At 46.4% G+C, this 19,032-nt stretch overlaps 8 non-coding genes and 1 pseudogene across 8 annotated transcripts; all 9 read left to right on the top strand.

Moving 5' to 3' along the window:
• The first annotated feature begins 350 nt into the window (after positions 1-350).
• On the top strand, positions 351-541 carry LOC130314245 (U2 spliceosomal RNA). The gene has a single exon (XR_008861977.1). It is a non-coding gene; the product is annotated as a U2 spliceosomal RNA (small nuclear RNA).
• A 2,080-nt stretch (positions 542-2,621) lies between these two features.
• LOC130314246 (U2 spliceosomal RNA) lies at positions 2,622-2,812 on the top strand. The gene has a single exon (XR_008861978.1). It is a non-coding gene; the product is annotated as a U2 spliceosomal RNA (small nuclear RNA).
• A 2,060-nt stretch (positions 2,813-4,872) lies between these two features.
• On the top strand, positions 4,873-5,063 carry LOC130314249 (U2 spliceosomal RNA). The gene has a single exon (XR_008861980.1). It is a non-coding gene; the product is annotated as a U2 spliceosomal RNA (small nuclear RNA).
• Positions 5,064-7,150: 2,087 nt separating this feature from the next.
• On the top strand, positions 7,151-7,341 carry LOC130314299 (U2 spliceosomal RNA). Its single transcript, XR_008862025.1, has one exon. It is a non-coding gene; the product is annotated as a U2 spliceosomal RNA (small nuclear RNA).
• Positions 7,342-9,428: 2,087 nt separating this feature from the next.
• LOC130314250 (U2 spliceosomal RNA) lies at positions 9,429-9,619 on the top strand. Its single transcript, XR_008861981.1, has one exon. It is a non-coding gene; the product is annotated as a U2 spliceosomal RNA (small nuclear RNA).
• A 2,089-nt stretch (positions 9,620-11,708) lies between these two features.
• On the top strand, positions 11,709-11,868 carry LOC130314319 (U2 spliceosomal RNA; annotated as a pseudogene).
• Positions 11,869-12,564: 696 nt separating this feature from the next.
• On the top strand, positions 12,565-12,751 carry LOC130314317 (U2 spliceosomal RNA). The gene has a single exon (XR_008862036.1). It is a non-coding gene; the product is annotated as a U2 spliceosomal RNA (small nuclear RNA).
• Positions 12,752-14,839: 2,088 nt separating this feature from the next.
• LOC130314251 (U2 spliceosomal RNA) lies at positions 14,840-15,030 on the top strand. The gene has a single exon (XR_008861982.1). It is a non-coding gene; the product is annotated as a U2 spliceosomal RNA (small nuclear RNA).
• A 2,081-nt stretch (positions 15,031-17,111) lies between these two features.
• On the top strand, positions 17,112-17,302 carry LOC130314252 (U2 spliceosomal RNA). Its single transcript, XR_008861983.1, has one exon. It is a non-coding gene; the product is annotated as a U2 spliceosomal RNA (small nuclear RNA).
• The last annotated feature ends 1,730 nt before the right edge of the window (positions 17,303-19,032 follow it).

The raw sequence follows: 19,032 nt of genomic DNA on the forward strand, positions 1-19,032 counted from the left end.
TTGGGGACAGCCAAGGAGGCATCTGCAGGCAACAAAGGTAGGTGTGTGCTTGTGTGTGTGTTTCCTATGCAGATCCTAAGCCCAGTGTCACATGCAAGTAGGAGGAGTAAGAAGGGTTCCTGGCAAATCCGGGTTATGGATTGCATTTAAAAAGGCCCCGTGGGAGTGCAATGGGCCCCTGTCTTGCTGCTTAGCAATAATGGTATGGGTTTAGGTTCTGCTGTGTGTACTGGTGGTTGACTGCCCCCCAGCCCAGAGTGTGCATGGAAAATTGTCTGGCAGCCTCCCTGACAGCAAGCAGTGATAGTGCCCATGAAGGGGACCTTGTTGGGCCCGCCCCTTTCACGGTTATCGCTTCTCGGCCTTTTGGCTAAGATCAAGTGTAGTATCTGTTCTTATCAGTTTAATATCTGATACGTCCCCTATCTGGGGACCATATATTAAATGGATTTTTGAGAACGGGGGCCGATTTCGAAGCTTGCTTCCGTCGCCCTATGCATTGACCCGATATGGCAGTATCTTCGGGTACAGTGCACCACCCCCTTACAGGGTTAAAAAGAAAGATTCCTACTTTCATTGCTACCTGCTTGCTGGCTAGCCAGCTAGCCAGCCCTGTGGGCCTTGCTGCTGCAGCCAAAAAACAAAAGGTGGTGCTGCTGCTGCTGCTTCTGCTGCTTCTGCTTGTGTCTGGCCGCTGTTGGAGCGTCCAGGCACAGGACTTCTGCTGCTGCTGACTAAATGGCCTCCTTAATTGGATCATTTGAGTAGCCAGCACACCTGTGCAGGTAGGGCATGACATGATAGGCAGCTGCCTTGATAGCGGGTGGGTGCTGAATGTTCCTAATTGACAAAATAAGATTAATGCTTATGAAGAAATATAAAATCTCATCCCTTCCCCAATATCGCGCCACACCCCTACCCCTTAATTCCCTGGTTGAACTTGATGGACATATGTCTTTTTTCGACCGTACTAACTATGTAACTATGTAACATAACATGGGGGGGGGGGTCTCCTGGCTGTTCACACAGGTGTGTCATTGCTGTACATTGACCATGCATTGCTTCTGTGGTATTGCAAAGGCAAAGACAAATGCTTCCAGCCATCCATTGCACTAATGGATTGGTCATCAGCTGGCTGTCTATGTCCCGCATCAATATAGACCAAAGTACAGAGGGTTAGGCTATGCTATTGTGCACCTACCTGATGCATCAGAAGGTGCGAGGCCCTTGCTAAATTCTGTGCACAGACTTTGAGATCTATACTTTAGACTGTATCTAAACCTGCTCCAACATGGACTGACATTCTGGCCTACTTTCAGCCGATGCGACTTGTCTGTCGCTGAACAGTCGCTTTTTATGTATTCAGCACCTATGTATAATGTTGTAAAAATGCTCTAGAAGCTAAAGTCGCAGAAATGTCACACATATTTGGCCTGCAACTTTCTGTGCGACAAATTCAGACAGGAAAAATCAGTATAAATCCTTAGAAAATTATCCCCCAGTGTCTCCATCTGCTGGCGGTATTGAATAAGCATTGCTGCACTGATGGGGTATGCATTAGACGAAAAAAAAGAAGAAAAAGAAGAATAATACGCCCAGAAAAGAGGCGAAAAGGAGAAAAACGTAAAAAAACGTGAAAAAAAAGTAAGAGGAAGAGAAGGGAAAAAAAGGTGGAAATGGGTTTAAAAGTGATTTCGGCGGAGAAATATATATATATATATATATATATATATATATATATATATATACGCGCACACACACACATATATATAAACGTATTCTCCGTTGAGATATTGCAGCCGCTGCTGTGTCCAGGCCCAGGAGCCTTAGCACTGTGCTGTGATGTCACTCAATACCACTGACATCACTAGGTGTAAACAACATCTCTCCTTTGCTGTGTATGTGACTATGGAGCTGTTTGGTGATGTCGTCTATTATGGCCTTCATAGAAGCAACAGGAGATTGTTGCATCCATCTAGAACCCTCAGAACTACAGTGCTATGATGTCACTCACTTCCACAGGCCTTGCAGAGTGTAAACAACAACAACCCAGCTTTGTTGTGTATGTAACCATAGGGATTTGTGATGTCACCTAGAACCTTCACAGCAGCGACAGCTTTATGAGGAGCATCAGCACTGCTCTGCCTGAGCAGAACCATCACCGCCATAGGTTGTCAAATAACCCGGATTTAACCCACACAGGTAAGTCCAATGGGGTGCAGGCATGTCCTCTATGCTTACAGCTTCCCGTGGGTGTTGGTTTGATACCGTTTGGGGACAGCCAAGGAGGCATCTGCAGGCAACAAAGGTAGGTGTGTGCTTGTGTGTGTGTTTCCTATGCAGATCCTAAGCCCAGTGTCACATGCAAGTAGGAGGAGTAAGAAGGGTTCCTGGCAAATCCGGGTTATGGATTGCATTTAAAAAGGCCCCGTGGGAGTGCAATGGGCCCCTGTCTTGCTGCTTAGCAATAATGGTATGGGTTTAGGTTCTGCTGTGTGTACTGGTGGTTGACTGCCCCCCAGCCCAGAGTGTGCATGGAAAATTGTCTGGCAGCCTCCCTGACAGCAAGCAGTGATAGTGCCCATGAAGGGGACCTTGTTGGGCCCGCCCCTTTCACGGTTATCGCTTCTCGGCCTTTTGGCTAAGATCAAGTGTAGTATCTGTTCTTATCAGTTTAATATCTGATACGTCCCCTATCTGGGGACCATATATTAAATGGATTTTTGAGAACGGGGGCCGATTTCGAAGCTTGCTTCCGTCGCCCTATGCATTGACCCGATATGGCAGTATCTTCGGGTACAGTGCACCACCCCCTTACAGGGTTAAAAAGAAAGATTCCTACTTTCATTGCTACCTGCTTGCTGGCTAGCCAGCTAGCCAGCCCTGTGGGCCTTGCTGCTGCAGCCAAAAAACAAAAGGTGGTGCTGCTGCTGCTGCTTCTGCTGCTTCTGCTTGTGTCTGGCCGCTGTTGGAGCGTCCAGGCACAGGACTTCTGCTGCTGCTGACTAAATGGCCTCCTTAATTGGATCATTTGAGTAGCCAGCACACCTGTGCAGGTAGGGCATGACATGATAGGCAGCTGCCTTGATAGCGGGTGGGTGCTGAATGTTCCTAATTGACAAAATAAGATTAATGCTTATGAAGAAATATAAAATCTCATCCCTTCCCCAATATCGCGCCACACCCCTACCCCTTAATTCCCTGGTTGAACTTGATGGACATATGTCTTTTTTCGACCGTACTAACTATGTAACTATGTAACATAACATGGGGGGGGGGGTCTCCTGGCTGTTCACACAGGTGTGGCTGTACATTGACCATGCATTGCTTCTGTGGTATTGCAAAGGCAAAGACAAATGCTTCCAGCCATCCATTGCACTAATGGATTGGTCATCAGCTGGCTGTCTATGTTCCGCATCAATATAGACCAAAGTACAGAGGGTTAGGCTATGCTATTGTGCACCTACCTGATGCATCAGAAGGTGCGAGGCCCTTGCTAAATTCTGTGCACAGACTTTGAGATCTATACTTTAGACTGTATCTAAACCTGCTCCAACATGGACTGACATTCTGGCCTACTTTCAGCCGATGCGACTTGTCTGTCGCTGAACAGTCGCTTTTTATGTATTCAGCACCTATGTATAATGTTGTAAAAATGCTCTAGAAGCTAAAGTCGCAGAAATGTCACACATATTTGGCCTGCAACTTTCTGTGCGACAAATTCAGACAGGAAAAATCAGTATAAATCCTTAGAAAATTATCCCCCAGTGTCTCCATCTGCTGGCGGTATTGAATAAGCATTGCTGCACTGATGGGGTATGCATTAGACGAAAAAAAAGAAGAAAAAGAAGAATAATACGCCCAGAAAAGAGGCGAAAAGGAGAAAAACGTAAAAAAACGTGAAAAAAAGTAAGAGGAAGAGAAGGGAAAAAAAGGTGGAAATGGGTTTAAAAGTGATTTCGGCGGAGAAATATATATATATATATATATATATATATACGCGCACACACACACATATATATAAACGTATTCTCCGTTGAGATATTGCAGCCGCTGCTGTGTCCAGGCCCAGGAGCCTTAGCACTGTGCTGTGATGTCACTCAATACCACTGACATCACTAGGTGTAAACAACATCTCTCCTTTGCTGTGTATGTGACTATGGAGCTGTTTGGTGATGTCGTCTATTATGGCCTTCATAGAAGCAACAGGAGATTGTTGCATCCATCTAGAACCCTCAGAACTACAGTGCTATGATGTCACTCACTTCCACAGGCCTTGCAGAGTGTAAACAACAACAACCCAGCTTTGTTGTGTATGTAACCATAGGGATTTGTGATGTCACCTAGAACCTTCACAGCAGCGACAGCTTTATGAGGAGCATCAGCACTGCTCTGCCTGAGCAGAACCATCACCGCCATAGGTTGTCAAATAACCCGGATTTAACCCACACAGGTAAGTCCAATGGGGTGCAGGCATGTCCTCTATGCTTACAGCTTCCCGTGGGTGTTGGTTTGATACCGTTTGGGGACAGCCAAGGAGGCATCTGCAGGCAACAAAGGTAGGTGTGTGCTTGTGTGTGTGTTTCCTATGCAGATCCTAAGCCCAGTGTCACATGCAAGTAGGAGGAGTAAGAAGGGTTCCTGGCAAATCCGGGTTATGGATTGCATTTAAAAAGGCCCCGTGGGAGTGCAATGGGCCCCTGTCTTGCTGCTTAGCAATAATGGTATGGGTTTAGGTTCTGCTGTGTGTACTGGTGGTTGACTGCCCCCCAGCCCAGAGTGTGCATGGAAAATTGTCTGGCAGCCTCCCTGACAGCAAGCAGTGATAGTGCCCATGAAGGGGACCTTGTTGGGCCCGCCCCTTTCACGGTTATCGCTTCTCGGCCTTTTGGCTAAGATCAAGTGTAGTATCTGTTCTTATCAGTTTAATATCTGATACGTCCCCTATCTGGGGACCATATATTAAATGGATTTTTGAGAACGGGGGCCGATTTCGAAGCTTGCTTCCGTCGCCCTATGCATTGACCCGATATGGCAGTATCTTCGGGTACAGTGCACCACCCCCTTACAGGGTTAAAAAGAAAGATTCCTACTTTCATTGCTACCTGCTTGCTGGCTAGCCAGCTAGCCAGCCCTGTGGGCCTTGCTGCTGCAGCCAAAAAACAAAAGGTGGTGCTGCTGCTGCTGCTGCTGCTGCTTCTGCTGCTTCTGCTTGTGTCTGGCCGCTGTTGGAGCGTCCAGGCACAGGACTTCTGCTGCTGCTGACTAAATGGCCTCCTTAATTGGATCATTTGAGTAGCCAGCACACCTGTGCAGGTAGGGCATGACATGATAGGCAGCTGCCTTGATAGCGGGTGGGTGCTGAATGTTCCTAATTGACAAAATAAGATTAATGCTTATGAAGAAATATAAAATCTCATCCCTTCCCCAATATCGCGCCACACCCCTACCCCTTAATTCCCTGGTTGAACTTGATGGACATATGTCTTTTTTCGACCGTACTAACTATGTAACTATGTAACATAACATGGGGGGGGGGGGTCTCCTGGCTGTTCACACAGGTGTGTCATTGCTGTACATTGACCATGCATTGCTTCTGTGGTATTGCAAAGGCAAAGACAAATGCTTCCAGCCATCCATTGCACTAATGGATTGGTCATCAGCTGGCTGTCTATGTCCCGCATCAATATAGACCAAAGTACAGAGGGTTAGGCTATGCTATTGTGCACCTACCTGATGCATCAGAAGGTGCGAGGCCCTTGCTAAATTCTGTGCACAGACTTTGAGATCTATACTTTAGACTGTATCTAAACCTGCTCCAACATGGACTGACATTCTGGCCTACTTTCAGCCGATGCGACTTGTCTGTCGCTGAACAGTCGCTTTTTATGTATTCAGCACCTATGTATAATGTTGTAAAAATGCTCTAGAAGCTAAAGTCGCAGAAATGTCACACATATTTGGCCTGCAACTTTCTGTGCGACAAATTCAGACAGGAAAAATCAGTATAAATCCTTAGAAAATTATCCCCCAGTGTCTCCATCTGCTGGCGGTATTGAATAAGCATTGCTGCACTGATGGGGTATGCATTAGACGAAAAAAAAGAAGAAAAAGAAGAATAATACGCCCAGAAAAGAGGCGAAAAGGAGAAAAACGTAAAAAAACGTGAAAAAAAAGTAAGAGGAAGAGAAGGGAAAAAAAGGTGGAAATGGGTTTAAAAGTGATTTCGGCGGAGTATATATATATATATATATATATATATATATATATATATATACGCGCACACACACACATATATATAAACGTATTCTCCGTTGAGATATTGCAGCCGCTGCTGTGTCCAGGCCCAGGAGCCTTAGCACTGTGCTGTGATGTCACTCAATACCACTGACATCACTAGGTGTAAACAACATCTCTCCTTTGCTGTGTATGTGACTATGGAGCTGTTTGGTGATGTCGTCTATTATGGCCTTCATAGAAGCAACAGGAGATTGTTGCATCCATCTAGAACCCTCAGAACTACAGTGCTATGATGTCACTCACTTCCACAGGCCTTGCAGAGTGTAAACAACAACAACCCAGCTTTGTTGTGTATGTAACCATAGGGATTTGTGATGTCACCTAGAACCTTCACAGCAGCGACAGCTTTATGAGGAGCATCAGCACTGCTCTGCCTGAGCAGAACCATCACCGCCATAGGTTGTCAAATAACCCGGATTTAACCCACACAGGTAAGTCCAATGGGGTGCAGGCATGTCCTCTATGCTTACAGCTTCCCGTGGGTGTTGGTTTGATACCGTTTGGGGACAGCCAAGGAGGCATCTGCAGGCAACAAAGGTAGGTGTGTGCTTGTGTGTGTGTTTCCTATGCAGATCCTAAGCCCAGTGTCACATGCAAGTAGGAGGAGTAAGAAGGGTTCCTGGCAAATCCGGGTTATGGATTGCATTTAAAAAGGCCCCATGGGAGTGCAATGGGCCCCTGTCTTGCTGCTTAGCAATAATGGTATGGGTTTAGGTTCTGCTGTGTGTACTGGTGGTTGACTGCCCCCCAGCCCAGAGTGTGCATGGAAAATTGTCTGGCAGCCTCCCTGACAGCAAGCAGTGATAGTGCCCATGAAGGGGACCTTGTTGGGCCCGCCCCTTTCACGGTTATCGCTTCTCGGCCTTTTGGCTAAGATCAAGTGTAGTATCTGTTCTTATCAGTTTAATATCTGATACGTCCCCTATCTGGGGACCATATATTAAATGGATTTTTGAGAACGGGGGCCGATTTCGAAGCTTGCTTCCGTCGCCCTATGCATTGACCCGATATGGCAGTATCTTCGGGTACAGGGCACCACCCCCTTACAGGGTTAAAAAGAAAGATTCCTACTTTCATTGCTACCTGCTTGCTGGCTAGCCAGCTAGCCAGCCCTGTGGGCCTTGCTGCTGCAGCCAAAAAACAAAAGGTGGTGCTGCTGCTGCTGCTTCTGCTGCTTCTGCTGCTTCTGCTTGTGTCTGGCCGCTGTTGGAGCGTCCAGGCACAGGACTTCTGCTGCTGCTGACTAAATGGCCTCCTTAATTGGATCATTTGAGTAGCCAGCACACCTGTGCAGGTAGGGCATGACATGATAGGCAGCTGCCTTGATAGCGGGTGGGTGCTGAATGTTCCTAATTGACAAAATAAGATTAATGCTTATGAAGAAATATAAAATCTCATCCCTTCCCCAATATCGCGCCACACCCCTACCCCTTAATTCCCTGGTTGAACTTGATGGACATATGTCTTTTTTCGACCGTACTAACTATGTAACTATGTAACATAACATGGGGGGGGGTCTCCTGGCTGTTCACACAGGTGTGTCATTGCTGTACATTGACCATGCATTGCTTCTGTGGTATTGCAAAGGCAAAGACAAATGCTTCCAGCCATCCATTGCACTAATGGATTGGTCATCAGCTGGCTGTCTATGTCCCGCATCAATATAGACCAAAGTACAGAGGGTTAGGCTATGCTATTGTGCACCTACCTGATGCATCAGAAGGTGCGAGGCCCTTGCTAAATTCTGTGCACAGACTTTGAGATCTATACTTTAGACTGTATCTAAACCTGCTCCAACATGGACTGACATTCTGGCCTACTTTCAGCCGATGCGACTTGTCTGTCGCTGAACAGTCGCTTTTTATGTATTCAGCACCTATGTATAATGTTGTAAAAATGCTCTAGAAGCTAAAGTCGCAGAAATGTCACACATATTTGGCCTGCAACTTTCTGTGCGACAAATTCAGACAGGAAAAATCAGTATAAATCCTTAGAAAATTATCCCCCAGTGTCTCCATCTGCTGGCGGTATTGAATAAGCATTGCTGCACTGATGGGGTATGCATTAGACGGAAAAAAAGAAGAAAAAGAAGAATAATACGCCCAGAAAAGAGGCGAAAAGGAGAAAAACGTAAAAAAACGTGAAAAAAAAGTAAGAGGAAGAGAAGGGAAAAAAAGGTGGAAATGGGTTTAAAAGTGATTTCGGCGGAGAAATATATATATATATATATATATATATATATATATATATATATACGCGCACACACACACATATATATAAACGTATTCTCCGTTGAGATATTGCAGCCGCTGCTGTGTCCAGGCCCAGGAGCCTTAGCACTGTGCTGTGATGTCACTCAATACCACTGACATCACTTGGTGTAAACAACATCTCTCCTTTGCTGTGTATGTGACTATGGAGCTGTTTGGTGATGTCGTCTATTATGGCCTTCATAGAAGCAACAGGAGATTGTTGCATCCATCTAGAACCCTCAGAACTACAGTGCTATGATGTCACTCACTTCCACAGGCCTTGCAGAGTGTAAACAACAACAACCCAGCTTTGTTGTGTATGTAACCATAGGGATTTGTGATGTCACCTAGAACCTTCACAGCAGCGACAGCTTTATGAGGAGCATCAGCACTGCTCTGCCTGAGCAGAACCATCACCGCCATAGGTTGTCAAATAACCCGGATTTAACCCACACAGGTAAGTCCAATGGGGTGCAGGCATGTCCTCTATGCTTACAGCTTCCCGTGGGTGTTGGTTTGATACCATTTGGGGACAGCCAAGGAGGCATCTGCAGGCAACAAAGGTAGGTGTGTGCTTGTGTGTGTGTTTCCTATGCAGATCCTAAGCCCAGTGTCACATGCAAGTAGGAGGAGTAAGAAGGGTTCCTGGCAAATCCGGGTTATGGATTGCATTTAAAAAGGCCCCGTGGGAGTGCAATGGGCCCCTGTCTTGCTGCTTAGCAATAATGGTATGGGTTTAGGTTCTGCTGTGTGTACTGGTGGTTGACTGCCCCCCAGCCCAGAGTGTGCATGGAAAATTGTCTGGCAGCCTCCCTGACAGCAAGCAGTGATAGTGCCCATGAAGGGGACCTTGTTGGGCCCGCCCCTTTCACGGTTATCGCTTCTCGGCCTTTTGGCTAAGATCAAGTGTAGTATCTGTTCTTATCAGTTTAATATCTGATACGTCCCCTATCTGGGGACCATATATTAAATGGATTTTTGAGAACGGGGGCCGATTTCGAAGCTTGCTTCCGTCGCCCTATGCATTGACCCGATATGGCAGTATCTTCGGGTACAGTGCACCACCCCCTTACAGGGTTAAAAAGAAAGATTCCTACTTTCATTGCTACCTGCTTGCTGGCTAGCCAGCTAGCCAGCCCTGTGGGCCTTGCTGCTGCAGCCAAAAAACAAAAGGTGGTGCTGCTGCTGCTGCTTCTGCTGCTTCTGCTTGTGTCTGGCCGCTGTTGGAGCGTCCAGGCACAGGACTTCTGCTGCTGCTGACTAAATGGCCTCCTTAATTGGATCATTTGAGTAGCCAGCACACCTGTGCAGGTAGGGCATGACATGATAGGCAGCTGCCTTGATAGCGGGTGGGTGCTGAATGTTCCTAATTGACAAAATAAGATTAATGCTTATGAAGAAATATAAAATCTCATCCCTTCCCCAATATCGCGCCACACCCCTACCCCTTAATTCCCTGGTTGAACTTGATGGACATATGTCTTTTTTCGACCGTACTAACTATGTAACTATGTAACATAACATGGGGGGGGGGGGGGGGGGGGTCTCCTGGCTGTTCACACAGGTGTGTCATTGCTGTACATTGACCATGCATTGCTTCTGTGGTATTGCAAAGGCAAAGACAAATGCTTCCAGCCATCCATTGCACTAATGGATTGGTCATCAGCTGGCTGTCTATGTCCCGCATCAATATAGACCAAAGTACAGAGGGTTAGGCTATGCTATTGTGCACCTACCTGATGCATCAGAAGGTGCGAGGCCCTTGCTAAATTCTGTGCACAGACTTTGAGATCTATACTTTAGACTGTATCTAAACCTGCTCCAACATGGACTGACATTCTGGCCTACTTTCAGCCGATGCGACTTGTCTGTCGCTGAACAGTCGCTTTTTATGTATTCAGCACCTATGTATAATGTTGTAAAAATGCTCTAGAAGCTAAAGTCGCAGAAATGTCACACATATTTGGCCTGCAACTTTCTGTGCGACAAATTCAGACAGGAAAAATCAGTATAAATCCTTAGAAAATTATCCCCCAGTGTCTCCATCTGCTGGCGGTATTGAATAAGCATTGCTGCACTGATGGGGTATGCATTAGACGAAAAAAAAGAAGAAAAAGAAGAATAATACGCCCAGAAAAGAGGCGAAAAGGAGAAAAACGTAAAAAAACGTGAAAAAAAAGTAAGAGGAAGAGAAGGGAAAAAAAGGTGGAAATGGGTTTAAAAGTGATTTCGGCGGAGAAATATATATATATATATATATATATATATATATATATATATATACGCGCACACACACACATATATATAAACGTATTCTCCGTTGAGATATTGCAGCCGCTGCTGTGTCCAGGCCCAGGAGCCTTAGCACTGTGCTGTGATGTCACTCAATACCACTGACATCACTAGGTGTAAACAACATCTCTCCTTTGCTGTGTATGTGACTATGGAGCTGTTTGGTGATGTCGTCTATTATGGCCTTCATAGAAGCAACAGGAGATTGTTGCATCCATCTAGAACCCTCAGAACTACAGTGCTATGATGTCACTCACTTCCACAGGCCTTGCAGAGTGTAAACAACAACAACCCAGCTTTGTTGTGTATGTAACCATAGGGATTTGTGATGTCACCTAGAACCTTCACAGCAGCGACAGCTTTATGAGGAGCATCAGCACTGCTCTGCCTGAGCAGAACCATCACCGCCATAGGTTGTCAAATAACCCGGATTTAACCCACACAGGTAAGTCCAATGGGGTGCAGGCATGTCCTCTATGCTTACAGCTTCCCGTGGGTGTTGGTTTGATACCGTTTGGGGACAGCCAAGGAGGCATCTGCAGGCAACAAAGGTAGGTGTGTGCTTGTGTGTGTGTTTCCTATGCAGATCCTAAGCCCAGTGTCACATGCAAGTAGGAGGAGTAAGAAGGGTTCCTGGCAAATCCGGGTTATGGATTGCATTTAAAAAGGCCCCGTGGGAGTGCAATGGGCCCCTGTCTTGCTGCTTAGCAATAATGGTATGGGTTTAGGTTCTGCTGTGTGTACTGGTGGTTGACTGCCCCCCAGCCCAGAGTGTGCATGGAAAATTGTCTGGCAGCCTCCCTGACAGCAAGCAGTGATAGTGCCCATGAAGGGGACCTTGTTGGGCCCGCCCCTTTCACGGTTATCGCTTCTCGGCCTTTTGGCTAAGATCAAGTGTAGTATCTGTTCTTATCAGTTTTCATGCTGGTGGGGATGGGTGCTGCATGGAGGATGCAGGTGTACCAGGGCTTTCCGGGGCTGGTTCTGAGGAATCAGCTCGACGGCTGCCCCGATGTGACCTGTTCCCTCCGGGTCTCGCCATGAGGCTGAGAGGGTCTAGAGCCGAGGTACTTTTGTGCCTCGGGGAGTGGTGACCCCGAGGTGCCGAAACTCACTGGGAGAATAGGCTCACTGAGTTGAAGCACGGGCACCATAATCTCTTCACCTTGTGGCACTCACCTCTTGATTCCCGGCCTTCTGGCTAGGATCAGAGAAATTTTTATAGATCCGGCCGGATGTCCGGGCAGTATATCTGCACACATTCACTTATTTATTTATTTTTTTGTCTCATTGTGTCACTTTTTGCGTGTTGTGTGTTCACAGGATTTGTCAGGATGCGGTAGCCCTTCTGGGTGTCCCTCCTGGCGGTCTAGGGGAGGTGTGTGTGGCCATTAGGTTCCGCACCTCCCTGCAAACACCCCGGGTACCCCTGCTTTGGCAGGGTACCTACCGTAATCGGCTCTGCGGGCAGATACCTTGGCCAACGCCAAGGGGGATGCCGGGAGCATTTGTGGTCCCCTAGTAGCTTTGGCGAAAAGGGACATCGAACCTGGAACCTCGCAGGTACCTTTTGGTCCGGAGGCGAAGGGTAAGGTTTGTTGGGGGGCCTCTCTCCTATCGGAGAAGGGCTTGCGATAGACCGCATCCTTTGTGCACGTTTTTTTTTAGTGTAACACGTTTGCACTTTTTCTTGCACTTTGGGTGAATCGAAAGCACGCTCCTCGGCTTTAAAAAAAAAAAAAAAAAAAAAAAAATATGTTCTTATCAGTTTAATATCTGATACGTCCCCTATCTGGGGACCATATATTAAATGGATTTTTGAGAACGGGGGCCGATTTCGAAGCTTGCTTCCGTCGCCCTATGCATTGACCCGATATGGCAGTATCTTCGGGTACAGTGCACCACCCCCTTACAGGGTTAAAAAGAAAGATTCCTACTTTCATTGCTACCTGCTTGCTGGCTAGCCAGCTAGCCAGCCCTGTGGGCCTTGCTGCTGCAGCCAAAAAACAAAAGGTGGTGCTGCTGCTGCTGCTTCTGCTGCTTCTGCTTGTGTCTGGCCGCTGTTGGAGCGTCCAGGCACAGGACTTCTGCTGCTGCTGACTAAATGGCCTCCTTAATTGGATCATTTGAGTAGCCAGCACACCTGTGCAGGTAGGGCATGACATGATAGGCAGCTGCCTTGATAGCGGGTGGGTGCTGAATGTTCCTAATTGACAAAATAAGATTAATGCTTATGAAGAAATATAAAATCTCATCCCTTCCCCAATATCGCGCCACACCCCTACCCCTTAATTCCCTGGTTGAACTTGATGGACATATGTCTTTTTTCGACCGTACTAACTATGTAACTATGTAACATAACATGGGGGGGGGGGGGGGGGGGGTCTCCTGGCTGTTCACACAGGTGTGTCATTGCTGTACATTGACCATGCATTGCTTCTGTGGTATTGCAAAGGCAAAGACAAATGCTTCCAGCCATCCATTGCACTAATGGATTGGTCATCAGCTGGCTGTCTATGTCCCGCATCAATATAGACCAAAGTACAGAGGGTTAGGCTATGCTATTGTGCACCTACCTGATGCATCAGAAGGTGCGAGGCCCTTGCTAAATTCTGTGCACAGACTTTGAGATCTATACTTTAGACTGTATCTAAACCTGCTCCAACATGGACTGACATTCTGGCCTACTTTCAGCCGATGCGACTTGTCTGTCGCTGAACAGTCGCTTTTTATGTATTCAGCACCTATGTATAATGTTGTAAAAATGCTCTAGAAGCTAAAGTCGCAGAAATGTCACACATATTTGGCCTGCAACTTTCTGTGCGACAAATTCAGACAGGAAAAATCAGTATAAATCCTTAGAAAATTATCCCCCAGTGTCTCCATCTGCTGGCGGTATTGAATAAGCATTGCTGCACTGATGGGGTATGCATTAGACGAAAAAAAAGAAGAAAAAGAAGAATAATACGCCCAGAAAAGAGGCGAAAAGGAGAAAAACGTAAAAAAACGTGAAAAAAAAGTAAGAGGAAGAGAAGGGAAAAAAAGGTGGAAATGGGTTTAAAAGTGATTTCGGCGGAGAATATATATATATATATATATATATATATATATATATATATATACGCGCACACACACACATATATATAAACGTATTCTCCGTTGAGATATTGCAGCCGCTGCTGTGTCCAGGCCCAGGAGCCTTAGCACTGTGCTGTGATGTCACTCAATACCACTGACATCACTAGGTGTAAACAACATCTCTCCTTTGCTGTGTATGTGACTATGGAGCTGTTTGGTGATGTCGTCTATTATGGCCTTCATAGAAGCAACAGGAGATTGTTGCATCCATCTAGAACCCTCAGAACTACAGTGCTATGATGTCACTCACTTCCACAGGCCTTGCAGAGTGTAAACAACAACAACCCAGCTTTGTTGTGTATGTAACCATAGGGATTTGTGATGTCACCTAGAACCTTCACAGCAGCGACAGCTTTATGAGGAGCATCAGCACTGCTCTGCCTGAGCAGAACCATCACCGCCATAGGTTGTCAAATAACCCGGATTTAACCCACACAGGTAAGTCCAATGGGGTGCAGGCATGTCCTCTATGCTTACAGCTTCCCGTGGGTGTTGGTTTGATACCGTTTGGGGACAGCCAAGGAGGCATCTGCAGGCAACAAAGGTAGGTGTGTGCTTGTGTGTGTGTTTCCTATGCAGATCCTAAGCCCAGTGTCACATGCAAGTAGGAGGAGTAAGAAGGGTTCCTGGCAAATCCGGGTTATGGATTGCATTTAAAAAGGCCCCGTGGGAGTGCAATGGGCCCCTGTCTTGCTGCTTAGCAATAATGGTATGGGTTTAGGTTCTGCTGTGTGTACTGGTGGTTGACTGCCCCCCAGCCCAGAGTGTGCATGGAAAATTGTCTGGCAGCCTCCCTGACAGCAAGCAGTGATAGTGCCCATGAAGGGGACCTTGTTGGGCCCGCCCCTTTCACGGTTATCGCTTCTCGGCCTTTTGGCTAAGATCAAGTGTAGTATCTGTTCTTATCAGTTTAATATCTGATACGTCCCCTATCTGGGGACCATATATTAAATGGATTTTTGAGAACGGGGGCCGATTTCGAAGCTTGCTTCCGTCGCCCTATGCATTGACCCGATATGGCAGTATCTTCGGGTACAGTGCACCACCCCCTTACAGGGTTAAAAAGAAAGATTCCTACTTTCATTGCTACCTGCTTGCTGGCTAGCCAGCTAGCCAGCCCTGTGGGCCTTGCTGCTGCAGCCAAAAAACAAAAGGTGGTGCTGCTGCTTCTGCTGCTTCTGCTTGTGTCTGGCCGCTGTTGGAGCGTCCAGGCACAGGACTTCTGCTGCTGCTGACTAAATGGCCTCCTTAATTGGATCATTTGAGTAGCCAGCACACCTGTGCAGGTAGGGCATGACATGATAGGCAGCTGCCTTGATAGCGGGTGGGTGCTGAATGTTCCTAATTGACAAAATAAGATTAATGCTTATGAAGAAATATAAAATCTCATCCCTTCCCCAATATCGCGCCACACCCCTACCCCTTAATTCCCTGGTTGAACTTGATGGACATATGTCTTTTTTCGACCGTACTAACTATGTAACTATGTAACATAACATGGGGGGGGGGGGGGGGGGGGTCTCCTGGCTGTTCACACAGGTGTGTCATTGCTGTACATTGACCATGCATTGCTTCTGTGGTATTGCAAAGGCAAAGACAAATGCTTCCAGCCATCCATTGCACTAATGGATTGGTCATCAGCTGGCTGTCTATGTCCCGCATCAATATAGACCAAAGTACAGAGGGTTAGGCTATGCTATTGTGCACCTACCTGATGCATCAGAAGGTGCGAGGCCCTTGCTAAATTCTGTGCACAGACTTTGAGATCTATACTTTAGACTGTATCTAAACCTGCTCCAACATGGACTGACATTCTGGCCTACTTTCAGCCGATGCGACTTGTCTGTCGCTGAACAGTCGCTTTTTATGTATTCAGCACCTATGTATAATGTTGTAAAAATGCTCTAGAAGCTAAAGTCGCAGAAATGTCACACATATTTGGCCTGCAACTTTCTGTGCGACAAATTCAGACAGGAAAAATCAGTATAAATCCTTAGAAAATTATCCCCCAGTGTCTCCATCTGCTGGCGGTATTGAATAAGCATTGCTGCACTGATGGGGTATGCATTAGACGAAAAAAAAGAAGAAAAAGAAGAATAATACGCCCAGAAAAGAGGCGAAAAGGAGAAAAACGTAAAAAAACGTGAAAAAAAAGTAAGAGGAAGAGAAGGGAAAAAAAGGTGGAAATGGGTTTAAAAGTGATTTCGGCGGAGAAATATATATATATATATATATATATATATATATATATATATACGCGCACACACACACATATATATAAACGTATTCTCCGTTGAGATATTGCAGCCGCTGCTGTGTCCAGGCCCAGGAGCCTTAGCACTGTGCTGTGATGTCACTCAATACCACTGACATCACTAGGTGTAAACAACATCTCTCCTTTGCTGTGTATGTGACTATGGAGCTGTTTGGTGATGTCGTCTATTATGGCCTTCATAGAAGCAACAGGAGATTGTTGCATCCATCTAGAACCCTCAGAACTACAGTGCTATGATGTCACTCACTTCCACAGGCCTTGCAGAGTGTAAACAACAACAACCCAGCTTTGTTGTGTATGTAACCATAGGGATTTGTGATGTCACCTAGAACCTTCACAGCAGCGACAGCTTTATGAGGAGCATCAGCACTGCTCTGCCTGAGCAGAACCATCACCGCCATAGGTTGTCAAATAACCCGGATTTAACCCACACAGGTAAGTCCAGTGGGGTGCAGGCATGTCCTCTATGCTTACAGCTTCCCGTGGGTGTTGGTTTGATACCGTTTGGGGACAGCCAAGGAGGCATCTGCAGGCAACAAAGGTAGGTGTGTGCTTGTGTGTGTGTTTCCTATGCAGATCCTAAGCCCAGTGTCACATGCAAGTAGGAGGAGTAAGAAGGGTTCCTGGCAAATCCGGGTTATGGATTGCATTTAAAAAGGCCCCGTGGGAGTGCAATGGGCCCCTGTCTTGCTGCTTAGCAATAATGGTATGGGTTTAGGTTCTGCTGTGTGTACTGGTGGTTGACTGCCCCCCAGCCCAGAGTGTGCATGGAAAATTGTCTGGCAGCCTCCCTGACAGCAAGCAGTGATAGTGCCCATGAAGGGGACCTTGTTGGGCCCGCCCCTTTCACGGTTATCGCTTCTCGGCCTTTTGGCTAAGATCAAGTGTAGTATCTGTTCTTATCAGTTTAATATCTGATACGTCCCCTATCTGGGGACCATATATTAAATGGATTTTTGAGAACGGGGGCCGATTTCGAAGCTTGCTTCCGTCGCCCTATGCATTGACCCGATATGGCAGTATCTTCGGGTACAGTGCACCACCCCCTTACAGGGTTAAAAAGAAAGATTCCTACTTTCATTGCTACCTGCTTGCTGGCTAGCCAGCTAGCCAGCCCTGTGGGCCTTGCTGCTGCAGCCAAAAAACAAAAGGTGGTGCTGCTGCTGCTGCTTCTGCTGCTTCTGCTTGTGTCTGGCCGCTGTTGGAGCGTCCAGGCACAGGACTTCTGCTGCTGCTGACTAAATGGCCTCCTTAATTGGATCATTTGAGTAGCCAGCACACCTGTGCAGGTAGGGCATGACATGATAGGCAGCTGCCTTGATAGCGGGTGGGTGCTGAATGTTCCTAATTGACAAAATAAGATTAATGCTTATGAAGAAATATAAAATCTCATCCCTTCCCCAATATCGCGCCACACCCCTACCCCTTAATTCCCTGGTTGAACTTGATGGACATATGTCTTTTTTCGACCGTACTAACTATGTAACTATGTAACATAACATGGGGGGGGGGGGGGGGGGGGGGGTCTCCTGGCTGTTCACACAGGTGTGTCATTGCTGTACATTGACCATGCATTGCTTCTGTGGTATTGCAAAGGCAAAGACAAATGCTTCCAGCCATCCATTGCACTAATGGATTGGTCATCAGCTGGCTGTCTATGTCCCGCATCAATATAGACCAAAGTACAGAGGGTTAGGCTATGCTATTGTGCACCTACCTGATGCATCAGAAGGTGCGAGGCCCTTGCTAAATTCTGTGCACAGACTTTGAGATCTATACTTTAGACTGTATCTAAACCTGCTCCAACATGGACTGACATTCTGGCCTACTTTCAGCCGATGCGACTTGTCTGTCGCTGAACAGTCGCTTTTTATGTATTCAGCACCTATGTATAATGTTGTAAAAATGCTCTAGAAGCTAAAGTCGCAGAAATGTCACACATATTTGGCCTGCAACTTTCTGTGCGACAAATTCAGACAGGAAAAATCAGTATAAATCCTTAGAAAATTATCCCCCAGTGTCTCCATCTGCTGGCGGTATTGAATAAGCATTGCTGCACTGATGGGGTATGCATTAGACGAAAAAAAAGAAGAAAAAGAAGAATAATACGCCCAGAAAAGAGGCGAAAAGGAGAAAAACGTAAAAAAACGTGAAAAAAAAGTAAGAGGAAGAGAAGGGAAAAAAAGGTGGAAATGGGTTTAAAAGTGATTTCGGCGGAGAAATATATATATATATATATATATATATATATATATATATATATATATATACGCGCACACACACACATATATATAAACGTATTCTCCGTTGAGATATTGCAGCCGCTGCTGTGTCCAGGCCCAGGAGCCTTAGCACTGTGCTGTGATGTCACTCAATACCACTGACATCACTAGGTGTAAACAACATCTCTCCTTTGCTGTGTATGTGACTATGGAGCTGTTTGGTGATGTCGTCTATTATGGCCTTCATAGAAGCAACAGGAGATTGTTGCATCCATCTAGAACCCTCAGAACTACAGTGCTATGATGTCACTCACTTCCACAGGCCTTGCAGAGTGTAAACAACAACAACCCAGCTTTGTTGTGTATGTAACCATAGGGATTTGTGATGTCACCTAGAACCTTCACAGCAGCGACAGCTTTATGAGGAGCATCAGCACTGCTCTGCCTGAGCAGAACCATCACCGCCATAGGTTGTCAAATAACCCGGATTTAACCCACACAGGTAAGTCCAATGGGGTGCAGGCATGTCCTCTATGCTTACAGCTTCCCGTGG

This window comes from Hyla sarda, unplaced genomic scaffold, assembly GCF_029499605.1.
Source record: "Hyla sarda isolate aHylSar1 unplaced genomic scaffold, aHylSar1.hap1 scaffold_181, whole genome shotgun sequence".
NCBI classification, from domain to species: Eukaryota; Metazoa; Chordata; class Amphibia; order Anura; family Hylidae; genus Hyla; species Hyla sarda.